Source organism: Myotis myotis, unplaced genomic scaffold, assembly GCF_014108235.1.
Source record: "Myotis myotis isolate mMyoMyo1 unplaced genomic scaffold, mMyoMyo1.p scaffold_m19_p_21, whole genome shotgun sequence".
Taxonomy (NCBI): Eukaryota; Metazoa; Chordata; class Mammalia; order Chiroptera; family Vespertilionidae; genus Myotis; species Myotis myotis.
The window spans coordinates 4,163,758-4,179,208 of record NW_023416326.1 but is presented as its reverse complement, the minus strand read 5'-3'; the positions used below and the strand labels follow the sequence as shown (position 1 = coordinate 4,179,208).

General features: G+C 54.5%; 1 protein-coding gene and 1 long non-coding RNA gene across 2 annotated transcripts in view; one reads left to right on the top strand and one right to left on the bottom strand.

Moving 5' to 3' along the window:
* The window catches only part of TARBP1 (TAR (HIV-1) RNA binding protein 1), a 71,653-nt gene that overhangs the window by 18,387 nt on the left and 37,815 nt on the right, over positions 1-15,451 (top strand). The window lies entirely within an intron of this gene.
* Positions 1,270-3,012, bottom strand: LOC118678708. Its single transcript, XR_004974987.1, has 3 exons — positions 2,568-3,012; positions 1,775-1,957; positions 1,270-1,396 (listed from the first exon to the last, which is right to left on the bottom strand). It is a non-coding gene; the product is annotated as an uncharacterized LOC118678708 (long non-coding RNA).

Below are 15,451 nucleotides of genomic sequence, written 5' to 3'. Positions count from 1 at the left end.
ATTGGTTGCCTCCTGCACATGCCCCAACCTGGGCCCAGGCTGGGGAGGAGCCTCCAATCGAGGTACGTGCCCTTGACCAGAATCGAACCTGGGACCCTTCAGTCCACAGGCAGACACTCTATCCACTGAGCCAAACTGGCCAGGGAAGTCTCCTTACTGGTTTGGAGACATGGAAATACAGTGCGTGCAAACACACACACACACACACACATGCCAGGCTTTTTATTTTTATTTTTAATATATTTTTATTGATTTCCGAGAGGAAGGGAGGGAGAGAGAGAGATAGAAACATCGATGATGAGAGAGAATCATGGGTCGGCTGCCTCCTGCACACCCCACACTGGGGATCAAGCCCGCAACCCGGGCATGTGCCCTTGACCGGGAATCGAACCGTGACCTCCTGGTTCCTAGGTCGACGCTCAACCACTGAGCCACACCAGCCAGGCCACACCAGGGCTTTGAAAATCCACAACAACCAAAGCACCACCCCAATCTTCCCCCCACAAAGCCAGGCTCCGCTGGGCATCCGGGAAGGCAGCGGGCTCGGGGCTGCCTCCATCACCCCCCGAAGTTGTTTGCGGGATCTTCGCGCCCCATTCCTCCTTGGACCCGGCCCTGATCCTACCGACGACAGGAGCCCGCCAGCCCGATCATCATAAACATGTAACCGGAGAGAACCACGTCCCCTCCCGAGGTTATGGCTTCACCTACGGCAGACGCCCGGCTATTTTTAGCGAATGATGTCAGTGGGCTTGTTTGCATTCTTGGAAACTGGCAGGAAGCCATCTCTCCCGTGATCTATGAAATCACTGATAAAGGCTCCTTTTCACCAAAAGAAAAACAGCTTCATACACGCGGCCCTGCTCCGCTTTCATCCTCCCTCCGGCGCCCTCCCCCCTCCGCCAGCCACCCTGCCTCCCGGGCCCTCCAGCTCCTCCCGCCCCTTCAGCGTCTGGGATTTGTCTCTCGCAGCAGAGCCTGTGAAGTGGAAATGAGCTGCTCGGTATCGCAGATCAAAACGAGGCTGTCGGGATGCTCAGGATGGCTTTCTCCTCTCCCTGAGCCTGGAAGGCTGCCAACGCGTGCGCGGGAGTCAGACACACACACACACACACACACACACACACACACACACACGCACACACGCACACACGAAAAGGCGCATCTATAGGGTGTCCCAAAATTTACGCAAGAAGTAATTTTGATAGAAAACACAGGTTTATAATCAAAAATTGTAAATTTTTTATTGATCCATAAAGTATACAGTATAGGGTTATGGATGGAATAGCACATCGGGTCAATGGCCTCCACGGCTTTGCTGGCACATCCGCAAAGCCGTGGTCTTCATTGGTCTTCCCTGTCCCTGCTCCTGGGCCGTCATTGGTACTCGGTCATGCTGATCAAATGGAAGGGATTGAAATCCAAGGGCGACAGATATTAGAATCTGATTCAATAAACCACGTAAAATTAGGCTTTTATTTGTTGTTGTTGTTGTTAATGCTCAGGCAAAATTCAAATCTTGCTTGAATTTTGGGACATCCTATAGAAGGCGGCAGTGGCTTTAGGGGGCCCGGCATTTACGGCCCAGCGCCAGCTCGGGGTGGCTGTGCTGCCCGTGAAGATGGGAAATAGACAGGGACTCGGGATGGGATCGCCATTAAGTGTGGAAACAGCACCCGTGCAGATTGCATGTAATAAACCGTGAGAGCCGCCGCACTGGCTCAGCCCCTGGCCCATAGAGTTCCCCCCTCGCGATCGGAGTGGGCGTGAATACCTGGGGTGGGAACGCATCTGTCTGGTTTCCCTCTGTCTCCCCGTCAGGCACTTGGTCCCGTTATGCCACCCTGTGGAGCATTGGGCGGGGCTGTGGCCTGGAATTGAATTAATTCTTGTCCCTCCTGCAGGGATCCGTTTAGAGGGCCTGGGGCACAAGATGTAATCATCCTTATCTTAGTTCCTGTAAAAATGAACATCATCATCATTATTATTATTTAAAATATATTTTTATTAATTTCTGAGAGGAAGAGAGGAAAGAGAGAGAGAGAGAAACATCAATGATGAGAGAGAGTCATGGATCGGCTGCCTCCTGCACACCCCATACTGGGATGGAGCCTGCAATCCGGGCATGTGCCCTGACCGGGAATTGAACCGTGACCTCCTGGTTCCTAGGCTGATGTTCAACCACTGAGCCACACCATCCAGGCTTTCATTTATGTTTTGACATGAATTTTTTTCTTGTATTTTTAGTGCATTTCTAATATCAAAGTAACTTGCTCATATTCTGAATGTGAAAGTAATGTGCAGATTTTATTTTATTCTTTTAATATGTTTTTATTGATTTCAGAGAGAGGAAGGGAGAGGGAGAGAGAGAGATAGAAACATCCATGATGAGAGAGAATCATGGATCGCCTGCCTCCTGCACGCCCCTCACTGGGGCTCGAGCCTGCAACCCCGGGCAGTGCCCTGACCGGGAATCGAACCGAAACCTCCTGGTTCACAGGTCGGTGCCCAACCACTGAGCCAATCAGCCGGGCAGTAATGGACTCTCTGAATGTGCTTGTTTGTACCTGGCAGAGTTCCTGGCCTGCTGGTCAGCTCCGAGCGCTGTTGCTTCAGAACCGAGCGGGGCCTCCGCGGGTGTCTCTTACAAACATATTAACCACACGCGAGGCCCGCCTTCTCCCTCACGGCACGCAGCGAGGTGGGCGATCGAAACGCGCCGCGTTAGAACCCAAAGCACAGGACAGCGAGGAATCGGTGTGAAATGACCGCCCTCCGCGCCGAGTTCCTCCCTCACAGGCGGGCAGCAGCGCCCGGGATGAAAGCTGGCCCGTCAGACAAGCCCATTCAGGCTGCGATGCCGCTGTCACTCGCCCCACGGGCTTGGCGATAAAGAGCGAGGATGAGACGCCTGCCAAAGGCAGTGCCGCCGAGAAGCCCACACGGGGCGGCCTGGGGCCAGCGCCACCCGCTCTGCCCTCTCGGGAGGGTGGCAGCCGAGCAGACTTGTTCGGGCCCAGGTGGCGCGTGACCCCAGATCTCAGCGCCCAGGAGCCGCCTTTGGGAGTTGGGAAGAAAGGGAAGGGAGAGCAGAGGTGACCGCGGAAACCACGGCTTTCCAATGAGCTCATGGAGGCGGCCCCGCACAGGCAGGTTAGCTGCAGGCCCGGGAGTCGCCCGTGGTGGCAACTGGAGGTTCATCAGGAAAGACTAGAGCCGTGGTTCTCAACCTTCTGGCCCTTTACATACAGTTCCTCATGTGGTGACCCAACCATAACATTATTTTCATTGCTACTCCATCACTGTCATGCTGCTACTGTGATGAATCGTCATGGAAATATCTGATATGCAGGATGGTCTTAGGCGACCCCGTTCGACCGCCAAAGGGGTCTCGACCCACAGGTTGAGAACGGCTGGACTAGAACCTCCTAACCGGTTTGGCTCAGTGGATAGAGCCTCGGCCATGAACGGAAGGGTCATGGGTTCGATTCTGGTCAAGGGCACGAACCTGGGTTGCAGGCCCCAGTGGGGGGTGGGGGGTGTGTGTGTGCGGTAGGCAAGTAATCAATGTGTCTCTCTCACACTGATGTTTCTCTCTCTCCGTCTCTCCCCCTCCCTTCCACTCTGTAAATATCAATGGAAAAATATCCCTGGGTGAGGATTCACAACAACAATAACAAAAAAGTAATAAATAAATTTTTTTAAAAAGAAAGAAACAGAGTAGAATGAGCCGGCTCCTCCCTGGTGCCTTTGTTCCTCCTGTTCATGCATTTTCTGGGCCCTGGGTTCCCTGGGGGGTTACCCTGGGGGCCTGGGAGAAGGGGTGCCCCTTGGCAGTGGGGAGCAGTGCGGGCCCCGGAGAGATGCAGGCACATCTGCCCACTGCTGAGCTCCCAACAGCCCTGCAGCCCACACTCCGGGTCCTGGGGACACGCCGGTGCTGTCAGCCTCTGTCACCAGCCTGCAGGGACATGGGGCTCCGGGCCCTGCCCCCCTCCCCAGGGGTGAGACAGGAGGCTCTCCTGAATCCCCGCCCCCTCTTTCCCCACCAGGTGACTGTGAGGTTCAACGCCCTTGGAGATAAGAGGCCTTGCTGTATACAGACTGCGATTTTGTCATTTCAGCAAACATTTATCGGGCTGCCCGGGTCACCTGCTTCCTTTGACGGCCCCGAACCGTTCTGACAGGCAGGTCATTGACTCCAGTTTAGGGGCCAGGCCACTGAGCCTCACAGAGATGCCTGGACGTGCCCCAGCTCACACTCCCGGGCAGTGGCTGAGCCAGGAGTCAAGTCCAGGGCCGTGGGGAGAAGGAATGCCCCCGGCCCAGAGGCAGGGGCTCCCGCGCCCCTGGAGGGTGCCACATGGTGGTCTCACCTTTCTCCTCACGGGGTCGAGTCTTCCTGGGCTCTATGTCCCCCCACCCATCCGCCCACATCATAAACCAGAGGTGAACGTAGCTGCGAATGTCTGGCAGCCAAAAAACCTGCGTTGTGTTTTGTTCAAAAGACCCTCAAACTGCCTGGTCGGTGTGGCTCAGTGGTTGAGCATCAACCTATGAACCAGGAGGTCACGGTTCCATTCCCGGTCAGGGCACATCTCTGGGCTGTGAGCTCCATCCCCAGTGTGGGGCGTGCAGGAGGCAGCCCATCCATGATTCTCTCTCATCACTGATGTTTCTCTCTCTCCCCCTTTCCCTTCCTCTCTGAAATCAATAAAAATATATTGTTTTTAAAAAGCTCTGGCCAGTTTAGCTCAATGGATAGAGCACTGGCCCTTGCACCAAAGGGTCCTGGGTTCGAGTCCAATCAAGGGCACATACCTTGGGTGCAGGTTCGATTCCCGGCCCCTGTCAAGGCACTGGTGGGAGGCAACCAACCGATGTCTCTCTCTCTCTCTCTCTCTCTCTCTCTCTCTCTCTCTCTCTATCTCTATCTCTCTCTCTCTCTCTCTCTCTCTCCCCTCTTCCTCCTCCTCCTCCTCCTCCTCCTCCTCCTCCCCCCTTCCACGCTCTCTAAAAATCAATGGAAAAGTAGTCTCAGGTGCGGCTTAACAACAACAAAAGCCCCCAAACTGAACAAGTGGAGATGCCCATGTGGCTAACAGCTCACAGGACGGTTCCTCAAGCCCCACCAACCCTGACCATTGTCACCCTCGTCACCCTCATCCTCACTGTTCGATTTCATGTCTCCACGGAGCTGGGGACCACTGACGACCTGGCATTCACCTGGGCCTCCCGCCCCGCCTGCTGTCTGCCTCCTGTGTCCCCGGCAACCGCCTCCTGCAAGCGAAGGGCTTCCAGGGAGCTCCCCCAGGGACCCCTTTCCTTAAGCAGCTGTCGCGCTGCCAGGCCCGTTGTTTTCCACAAGGAGTCCCCAGGGGTTCCCTGAGGCAGACTCGCACTTGACCCTGCCGTGACCTGGTCACACGGCCTCTCCTCGGGGAAGCGGTGCCAGGCGCTGGGCGCCCAGGGGTGGATCCTGGCAGCCTCCCGCCTTCCAGCTCACCACCTGCTGTTTTCTCCCCGGAACCTGCGTTGGGACCTGCCTGGTGTCAGGGGTTCCTGCCGAGGCAGCTCCCCGCGGAGCCGGCCAGCGGCACAGCCCACACCGCGGTCCGTCAGCGGAACTTGGCCGCGGGCGCACAGGTCATGCATCTGCTAGGGTGGGTGAGGGGGGCACCGCTCAGCACCCGATCTTGACTTTGACGCTTGCCAAGCACTTTATTTATTTTAAATATATCTTTATTGATTTCAGAGAGGAAGGGAGAGGGGAGAGAGAGAGAGAGAAACATCACTGATGAGAGAGAGAGAGAATCATGGACCGGCTGCCTCCAGCACACCCCTCACTGGGGATGGAGCCCGCAACCCGGGCATGTGCCCTGACCGGGAATCGAACCCCTGAGCAGAAGCAAGATATATTTTTAAACACAACCCTCAGAGAGAGGAGATCCCCTCACACGGCCCCAGTGCCTACTACTAATGGGCAGCTGTTGGCCATGGATGCCCTCAGCCCGTGCGAGGCTGTGTTCTCAGTTGCTATTTCTATTCCCGTCCCTGGCAGACCACAGGAGACTGCCCGCGGCAGAAGGTTCTCGCCTGCTCTCAATTTCAAGACTGTGATTTCGGGCCGCCCTGGGGCTGCCGGGCCTGAGCTCACGGACGGAGTTGGTAGCTTTTCTATTTCCATTCTTCACACAGACTCCGTGGCACTGCCCGACGGGGCTGAAGTCTCAGAAGTTGGCTAGTTGGCTGCCTGCCCGGTGCCCCCCACCCCGACCCTCCCCCTTGCCCGAGAGCTCTGGGCTCCTGCTGATCCTCCCAGAAGCTCAGGTGCCTTATTTGCACATTAAAATAGCCTTTTTGGCCTGGCCGGTGTGGCTCAGTGGTTGAGCATCAACCTATGAACCAGTAGGTCATGGTTCGGTTCCCGATCAGGGCACATGGTAGGAGCCCTGGCCGGGCTTCTGTGGGTAAACCTTAAAGTTTGGGGCGTGCAGGAGGCAGCCGGTCCATGATTCTCATAATTGATGTTTCTCTCTCTCTCTCTCCCTCTCTAAAATCAATGTATTTTAAAGAAAAAGAGAAGAGCCTTTCTGGTGTCAGTTTTGCTTCTTCTCGTCGCTCTGATGAGGATGTATTTCCTTAGCTGCAGAGAAGAAAGGCACTGACAAGTCCTGCAATGACGCCCCTCTATTGCGTGCATTCAGATTGCCCTGCTCAGGTGCCCTGGTGTGTCCCCTGGTATTATAACCGTGGTTGCTGGGGAGAAGCGCTTCTGACCGGCGGCTGGAGGAGACGCCCTCTGCCCGCCCTGGGCCCTGGGCCCCGGGCCCCGCGGCGCTGGCCCCCGCAGAGGCTGAGGCTGTCCTCGCCTGCCTGTGTTTATTTGACTTATGTAACATAAACAGCTCCAAGGAGACGCGCTCCACTTTTGTTTTCAGGCTCAGCCTTCACTTGCCCTCCGCAGAGCGCGTTGCCTGGGTGGTTTCCTGTGGCCTCTCTGTTTTGCTGCTAGAGAACAAAACAGCCCGCCCTTGACCCTCCTCGGGGGCCGGCCCTTTCTTCCCGTCCCCCAACAATGAGTGCGAACCCCTGCTCTCGCCAGCCAGCCGCGTCCTCAGAGGCTCTGCTGGCCGGGCAGGGGGGCGTCCACCGGGCAGACACGAGGCCGGCGCGGGGCTGACTTTCTCCGTGGCTTTTAAAATATATATATTTTTTTATTGATTTCAGAGAGGAAGGGAGGGAGAGAGAGAGAGAGAGAGAGAAACATCGATGATGAGGGAGAACCATCATGGATCGGCTGCCTCCTGCACACCCCACACTGAGGATTGAGCCTGAAACCCGGGCATGTGCCCTGACTGGGAATTGAACCACGTGACCTCTTGGTTCATAGATTGATGCTTAACCACTGAGCCACACCGGCCAGGCGAGAATGGTCTTTTCAGAACTCTGAGTTTGGGGAAGGGACTAGAAAAATGGAAGGCCCAGGGACTTGGAGGATCGAGTCCCCAGGGTGTGGGGTGGGGAGGAGAGGGCAGATGGCAGGAGTGACCATGATCAGACCAAGAGGCGAGGCTGCCAGCCACAGTTTTTTTCCCACTGGATCCCGGAAAACTATGAGAGAAAGAAAGAAAGAAAGAAAGAAAGAAAGAAAGAAAGAAAGAAAGAAAGAAAGAAAGAAAGAAAGAAAGAAAGAAAGAAAGAAAAGGAAGGGAAGGAGGGAGGGGAGAAAAGAAGGAATTAGAGTGATGCGGGGAGGGTATGAAATTGGAGGTTTTGCATTAAGAAATATTTTAAGGTCGCCCAGCCGGTCAGCATCGCTCAGTGGTCCATGAGTCTCTCTCATCATTGATGTCTCTCTCTCTCTCTCTCTCTCTCTCCCTTTCCCTTCCTCTCTGAAATCAATAAAAAAAAATAAAAAATAAAATAAATACTTTAAGGTTTACCCACAGGAGCCCGGCCAGGGCTCCTACCAAGCCACACAGCTTCCTGGTCTCTCTAAGCTGCCCAGACGCCTCTGATTCTGCCAGCAGCGGCGGACACTGCTTCAACTCCTGCATATCTTTCCCTTTGCCAAGTCCCAGCTCACCCTCCCGTCCCCTCCACCTTCCTCCCCTTCAAGGTCAAATCCCAGTCCTCTTCAACTTTCCAGGGCTTTCCAGTGGGGTGACAGCCGGTCCTGCAGAGCCCTGGCTGGGAGGGGGTTGTGGGCAGCGGGATGCAGGGATAGGGGGAAGGGAAGGGAGGGGGGGCGCACCCCAGGGCCTTGACTTTCTCACTCGCGGCTCAGAGGTGCAGGGTGTGACGGTAAACAGCGTGTTTGCCTTCGCCGCTGCCAGCGCTGGCCTCCTCCCCCCCTCCCCCCCCCCTCCTGTTCCCATCCCCCGAGGGTTCCAGTAACAGGGCGTGAAGCAAACAAAGGCAAACAGTCATCTGGTGTTCCGATGGCATTTTTTTCGTTTTTAGAAAATGTTAATGACGGGTTCTGTGATTACCCTGGGCTTGGCCGGGCTCCCTCTGCATTCAGCACATCTGGTCTCTGGGAACAGCGCAAGTAGCAGGAGTCTTTTTGGCCCTGGAAACGGAGCCCGGCCCAGGCTGCCATGCCGCTTGGAAGCGCGTCAGCGAGGCCAGCCAAGCTCGGGGAGATACAAGACTTTTTCTGTAGGCTGGGCGGCCGGCCAGGACCGCTCCACAAAAAAAAAAAAAAAAAAAAAAAATGTGAATTGGCTACGAGCGGCTGCCACGCAAACACTTCTGGAAATTTCTGTGCCGGGGCCTGCCAAAGCCATTATGCACAACATGAATTACAAGGGTTTCTATCTCTCCGAGCAGTTGCTCTCTGAGCTGGAATTCTCCTGTGCGCTTTATAAAACGGCCCAAATGAGAAAAACACCCCAAGATTCCACGGCCATTGTGTGTGTGTGTGTGTGTGTGTGTGTGTCTTTCCATTCGCGTTGCCAAGCTCCCAATTTTTTCCTGAATCGGGAGAAAGAGCCCCAAACTTCGGTTTGGATTCCGTTTCACTCTAACACGTGGGAGGCAATGGGCTTCCTGGAAATTCTAGAAGAGAGGGACGTCTCATCCTGGAGACGACCTAACGTCTCGGGAGGAAAAACAATAAAAGTGCAACCCCTGCCCTGGGCTGCCCCTTCCCGTCCCTGGGCTGCGGGACCGGCTGAGGGATTTCTCTTCTGGCTTCAGAGGGAACCTGCGGGCAGGAGGGGCGCCCCGGAGCCCGGGACTGCTAGGCCCCCCCCGGAGCAGGTCTCGGGTCCTGCAGGCCCATCAGCCACACAGGCAGTTCGGGAGCAGAGGGTGGGCCCCGAAAGGCAGGCCACCGAGGCTCAGGGTGCGCCGGCTGGAGAGACCAGCCGACCCCTCTCGCCACAACCCCATCTGCCCCGGACTCCCTCCTGCTCAGGACTCAGGTGTCTGCATCACTGGTTCCAAACGGAGCAGCCTCTTTCTGGGACTCAGACGCACGGGGTGACTCAGGCTGCCCAGGACGGTGTCCAGGGCCCCGAGCCCACGCCTCTTCCCCAGGAGCCTGGGCAGGACATGGCGCAGAGGATGTGTATGAGTGTGAACAGACCATCCTGTTAGCACGGACCAGGCCGCAAGCACCGCCGAGCCCTCCTCACCCACAGCCTCTTGGTTTTATAAATGTAGGGTGTCGTTTATTATTTTTATTTTGTTAATATGTATTTTTATTGATTTCAGAAAGAGGAAGGGAGAGAGAGAGAAACATCAATGATGAGAGAATCATTGATCAGCTGTCTCTTGCACGCCCCACACTGGGGATCGAGCCTGCTACTCGGGCATGGGCCCTGACCGGGAATCAAACCGTGACCTCCTGGTTCCTCAACCACTGAGCCACACCGGCCGGCCAACCGGCCGGGCCCTCCCGCCCTCCCTCTCTTTCCTCTCAGAACCGGATTGGCAGCAGCTGCTGTTCCTGCGCCCTGGGCCCCACTGACCCGGTGGAAGGTGCCAGTGCTCATTAGGGCTCCTTTCCCGTGGAGAACGGGTCCCTAGAACCGCAGTCCACGCTGAGCCATCGGACAGGTTTGGGCTGGAAAACAGCTGGCCCGGGAACGGGCTCTTGGCCGCGTTCCCGCGCGGCTCGCATCGCCTGTCCTGTTCTTGGCTTCAGCTTGGCTCCCAGGACACGTTCCCTCCGTTTCCTTCGCTCATGTTCCAGGATCCTCGCTGCAGAATGGTAGGCAGCACCGAGCCAGGGGAGTCAGCCAAAGAGGACGGCTCCCCTTCCCGGGGAGGGGGGGGCGTCTGTCTCCGATCCCACGCGGGCCCTGCGGCGCCGACGTTCCCACGTGAGCGCTGTTGTTTTCGTCGCCGGGGCCATCTCTGGGGGATTTTAAATTCAGTTTTGTCGTCGTTGGGGCTTTTTCCTTTCTCTGTGGAAGGAAGCCCCCCCTCTCGACTCCCCAGGAAGCACAGTGTCCTGTCAGCTCGCGGCCTGGTCCCGGGGCTTCTGTGACGTCCATGCTCTGGTGGCGGAGGCCACACCAGGAGCTTGTGAATTGGGGCGAGTCCAGATGCCACAGAAGCTTGAACAAGATGATGACCCAGGGCTTCTAAAGAGCAAACTGTGGCTCGGCCGGCGTGGCTCCGTGGTTGAGCATCGACCTATGAACCAGGGCGTCCAGTCCTGCACACCCCCTACTGGGGATCGAACCCGCAACTGGGGCCTGTGCCCTGCCTGGGAATCGAACCGTGACCTCCTGGTTCATAGGTTGATGCTCAACCACTGAGCCACACTGGTGGGGATATTTATTTATTTATTTACTAGAGGCCCGGTGCATGAAATTCATGCATGGGTAGGGTCCCTAGCCTGGCCAGCGATCAGGGCCATCTGCGGGGCGACCAGCAGGGCGATTGGGGGGCCCCGCTGGCACCCACCTTGGCTGGCCTGAGGCCTGCGGGCTGGGGGCAGCTCCTGCATTGAGCGTCTGCCCCCTGGTGGTCAGTGTGCATCATAGCGACCGGTCATTCCACCCATTGTTCCGCCGTTCAGTCAATTTGCATATTAGGCTTTTATTATATAGGATTTACTAGAGGCCCAGTGCACGCGGTGGGGTCCCTCGGCCTGGCCTGCAGGGATCAGGCTGAAACCAGCTCTCCGACATCCCCTGAGGGGTCCCGGATTGCGAGAGGGCGCAGGCCAGGCTGAGGGACCCCACCGGTGCACGAATCCATGCACCGGGCCTCTAGTATGCATATAAGATATTTGGTTACTCTCTTCCCCCCCTTCCCCCTTCCCTCTGAGATTCATTAGTCTGTTCCATGTTTCCATGCCTGTGGTTTCTGCTCCTGCATTGAGTGTCTGCCCCCTGGTGGTAAGTGTGCGTCATAGCTACCAGCCGGTCAGCCGGTCAGCTAGTCATTTAGGCTTTTATATATAGAGATTTTACTGAGAACGAATAAGCAAGTTTTGGTTTCTTAATGAACTGACATTTAGACTGTCCTCCCATTGGCTGCTCCCTCCTTAGTCCCCTGAGCTGCCCATTACGGGCATAAGGCCGGTCCTGGTTCTAAACTCTCCTCTGGGTTCTGAACCTCGACCCGGGGTTGTGGTCATTTCCATGCAAAGCAAACGAGCATTTCGAATGATCTGGAAGCCAGAAGCCAGCTCTGCGTATGATTTGCACACCTCAGAGCTTTCGGTTCCTGGACGCTCTCCACCCGCCTCCTCTCAGCTTGAAGTTGCTGACGCAGGAAGAAGATTGGTGATGAGAGAAGCTGATGGTTCCTTCCCCGGTCTCCCTGGGTCGAGTTCACACGCAGGCTTCGAGTCACATGCCTAAGATTATTTTTAAAAATATATTTTTATTGATGTCAGAGAGGAAGGAAGAGGAAGAGAGAGAGAAACATCAATGATGAGAGAGAATCACGGATCGGCTGCCTCCTGCACGCCCCCTACTGGGCATCGAGCCGGGTTGCATGTGCCCTGACCGGGAGTCGAACCGTGACCTCCCTCCGGGTTCATTGGTGGACGCTCAGCCACTGAGCCACGCCGGCCGGGCTATACGACATGTTTGTATATGAAATGCTTGAGGCATAATGTACACATGACACAAGGACACGTGCAATCGCGGGGAAGTGAGAAACGGGAAGTGAAACTTGTCAAAACCACCTGGTCTGGGCTGTGGGCTTCCTTGGAATTTTCAAACGAGGGATTCTTGTTGTGTTTGAAAGCCACGTTGACACGTGGATACTATACGTTTAGCAGGCCGTCAATGGGAACCACGCAAGATGTGTGGACAACATGGTATTTCTCAGTATGTCCCATGTTTATAAAACGCAGTCAATGTGAGATGGATTGAGAGGGGAATTCGGACAAAACAGACAGCCGTGACACACCCTCCGTCTCAGCCAGTTCATACACAACAAATCACACCCGGGCCCCATGTGGTGCAAAGTCTATTTTTTAAGCATTTTAGGGGAGGATGTAGAGGCCGACAACAAAAGCTTGCCAGAGGAAAGCCACAGATGGGTGTCTATTTAAGTGGAGGTGGAGGGCACTTGAGATCAGATTTGTGAAGGGTTTCGAACTCCTTAAGATCAATCCGTTGTAACCTTCGTGGGGGCCCTTGACGTCACTGAGAATCTAGTGAAAGATAGGAGCCTGCCTCCCAGAAAAATACGCACACACACCCATCAACTTCTCCTACCAAATCCAAATGGTTTATAGACCCCCCTGGAGCTCCAACGTCCTCTAGGTGGAGAAAATGAGAAAATAAGACCTACCTCAAAGGTGCGAGAAACAGTTAAAGACGAATAATGTGCCATTTTTATCACATTCATGTGTCACTACATCCTTGTAGACTTCATTCATCCTCCCCCTCATTTCATTATGATTGTTAAAAATTAGTCAGCGAGCCCGGCCGGCGTGGCTCCGGGGCCGAGTGTCGACCTAGGAACCAGGAGGTCACGGTTCAGTTTCTGGTCAGGGCACAGGCCCGGGTTGTGGGCTCGATCCTCAGTGTGGGGCATGCAGGAGGCAGTGGATCCATGATTCTCTCTCATCGTGGATGTTCCTATCTCTCTCTCCTTTCTTCTCTGAAATCTATCTATCTATCTATCTATCTATCTATCTATACACATATATAAACATAAGTTCTTCTTCATCACTCTTGGTCATTTAAAATCGCTGAGCCCGACAGAGGACATGAGAAGTGGCCTGTATCCCCGACAGAGGACACGTGACGGGAGCATTCGATCCCAGACTGATGAAAACGCGCGTCACTCTCATTCTTATTTACTCTGAAATAACTGAAACGCAGTGGTCTCGAAGAAAGGCCTTTTTAAAACACAATCTTTTACACATAAGCTTAAAAGGAACCGGTCCATTTATTCAATAATGAAAAACATCATTATTTTCACATTCCCACCTAATGTCTTCTGTTTTCTTCCATCATCGTAAATTTAGCCCAGCTGGGAATTAGGCCTATTCTTTAGTTATGCTTTAAAAAAATAAATAAATAAGAGTGTTATGAGCCCCGGCTGGGCAGCTCAGTTGGTTAGACCATTATCCTTTTATTTAAAAAAAAAAAAATTTTAAAATTGATTTCAGAGAGGAAGAGAAAGGAGAGAAAGAAACATCAATGATGAGAGAGAATCATTTTTTTGGCTGCCTCCTGCACACTCCCTACTGGAGATCAAGCCTGCAACCTGGGCATGTGCCCTTGACTGGAGTTGAACCTGGGACCCTTCAGTCCACAGGCTGACGCTCTATCCACTGAGCCAAACCGGCTAGGGCAAGACTAGAGTGTTATCCTGATACACCAAGGTTTTGGGTTCGATCCCTTGTCAGGGCAATTATAAGAATCAACTAATGAGTGCATAAATAGTTGGAGCCACATATCGATGTTTCTCTCACTCTCAGAAATAAATAAAATAATGAGTGTGATGAAATAGCAATACCTTTTGTAGCCAACTGGACTTACTTGGGGGGAAGCAAGACATTCGAGTGTGCTAAGGTGCTTCTTCTAGCGAAACCTGTCTCTTCCTTTCCTATTTTTAGCACAATGTGTAGGATTTCAGCACACCAGGCCCTGGTGTCTCTCTCTCTCTCTCTCTCTCTCTCTCTCTCTCTCTCTCTCTCTCTCTCTCTCTCTCCTTTACTATCTTCTATAAAAGGAGCCTGTATTGATTGCAGCTGCCGGAGCCGCCCCGGGCTGATATCTAAGTAGTGCGAACCCAGAGAGAGATCAGCATTACATCAGCCATCAGCCCGGGAGGCTGGCCGCGCGCCAGCCCGTAAAAATGGACCCGTTTGCGTCACGGTTCCCTTGGTGATGCCTCGTCAGCTGTCCCCTGAGGTTGTTTCCTTAATATGTCAACAGACATTCCTGCATCTTTAATGCGAAGAGCTTTCCCTTTTCCAAACGCACTCAGGTGGCCGAGCAGCTGTGCACCCTGTTGCTAGGATCTTTGGAAACGCGTGTCTTCCGTGGAAATGCGTGTTTGTTCTATTCAAAGCATTCCGGGGGGGTTGGGGGGGGGTTCGATTTCTGCTTCTGCCTGGAGGGGACCTATTTTGGGAGAGACTGGGCCGCCAGCTGAGAGTGCCAGGAGCCGCCTCTCCCTGCTTTTATCTCCCTCAGGCCAAGCCCTCTTCCCTCCCCAGCTTAGCCGAACCCAACAATGATCCAGTTACGGGGTGGGGGGACATGTCACAGAACAAAGCCGCTGGCGGAGACTGGCTGGAATCGACCCCCTCGAATGGCCTGCCCTCTGACCTCGCTCTCAGGGTGTCTGCGAGACAGAAGACCGTGTGGGCGGTGACCTTGCGCGTCCCCTGCCGGCCGAGAGCCATCGTCTCCCGTGGCCCACGTGACACCGGTCCCCTCATTTCCCGTGTCCTTATTCGCCGACCCGGTCACTTGATCGCCACCTTCATCTGGGAATTTTTTCACTGAAAACGACCACATCCAAGTGGGTGAAAGAAGCCTTGAGATCACACCCCTTCCTGCTCTCCCCACGTGGACCACAGCTCCCCGAAGTTCAGTTACCCCCCGCCCCCCCTCCTTCACCTTGTGGGGCAGTTGCTGTGGTAATTCATTACAGCACATAGTTTGAGCCGCTTCAATCTGTGGGGTTTTTACATATGTTTTTATTGACTTCAGAGAGGAAGGGAGAGGAAGAGAGAGAGAGAGAGAGAGAGAGAGAGAGAGAGAGAGAGAGAGAGAGAGAGAGAGAGAAACATCAATGATGAGAGGAAATCATGGATCGGCTGCCACCAGGGTCAGGAATCGAGCCTGCGACCGAGGTGCACGTCCTTGGCTGGAATCGAACCTGGGACCCTTCAGTCCGCAGGCCGACGCTCTATCCACTGAGCCAAACTGGCTAGGGCTAGGATCACCGGCTTTAACGCTTGACATGAACTTTTAGAGATTTCATGAAATTTAAGCTCCTCGTTTAAGAG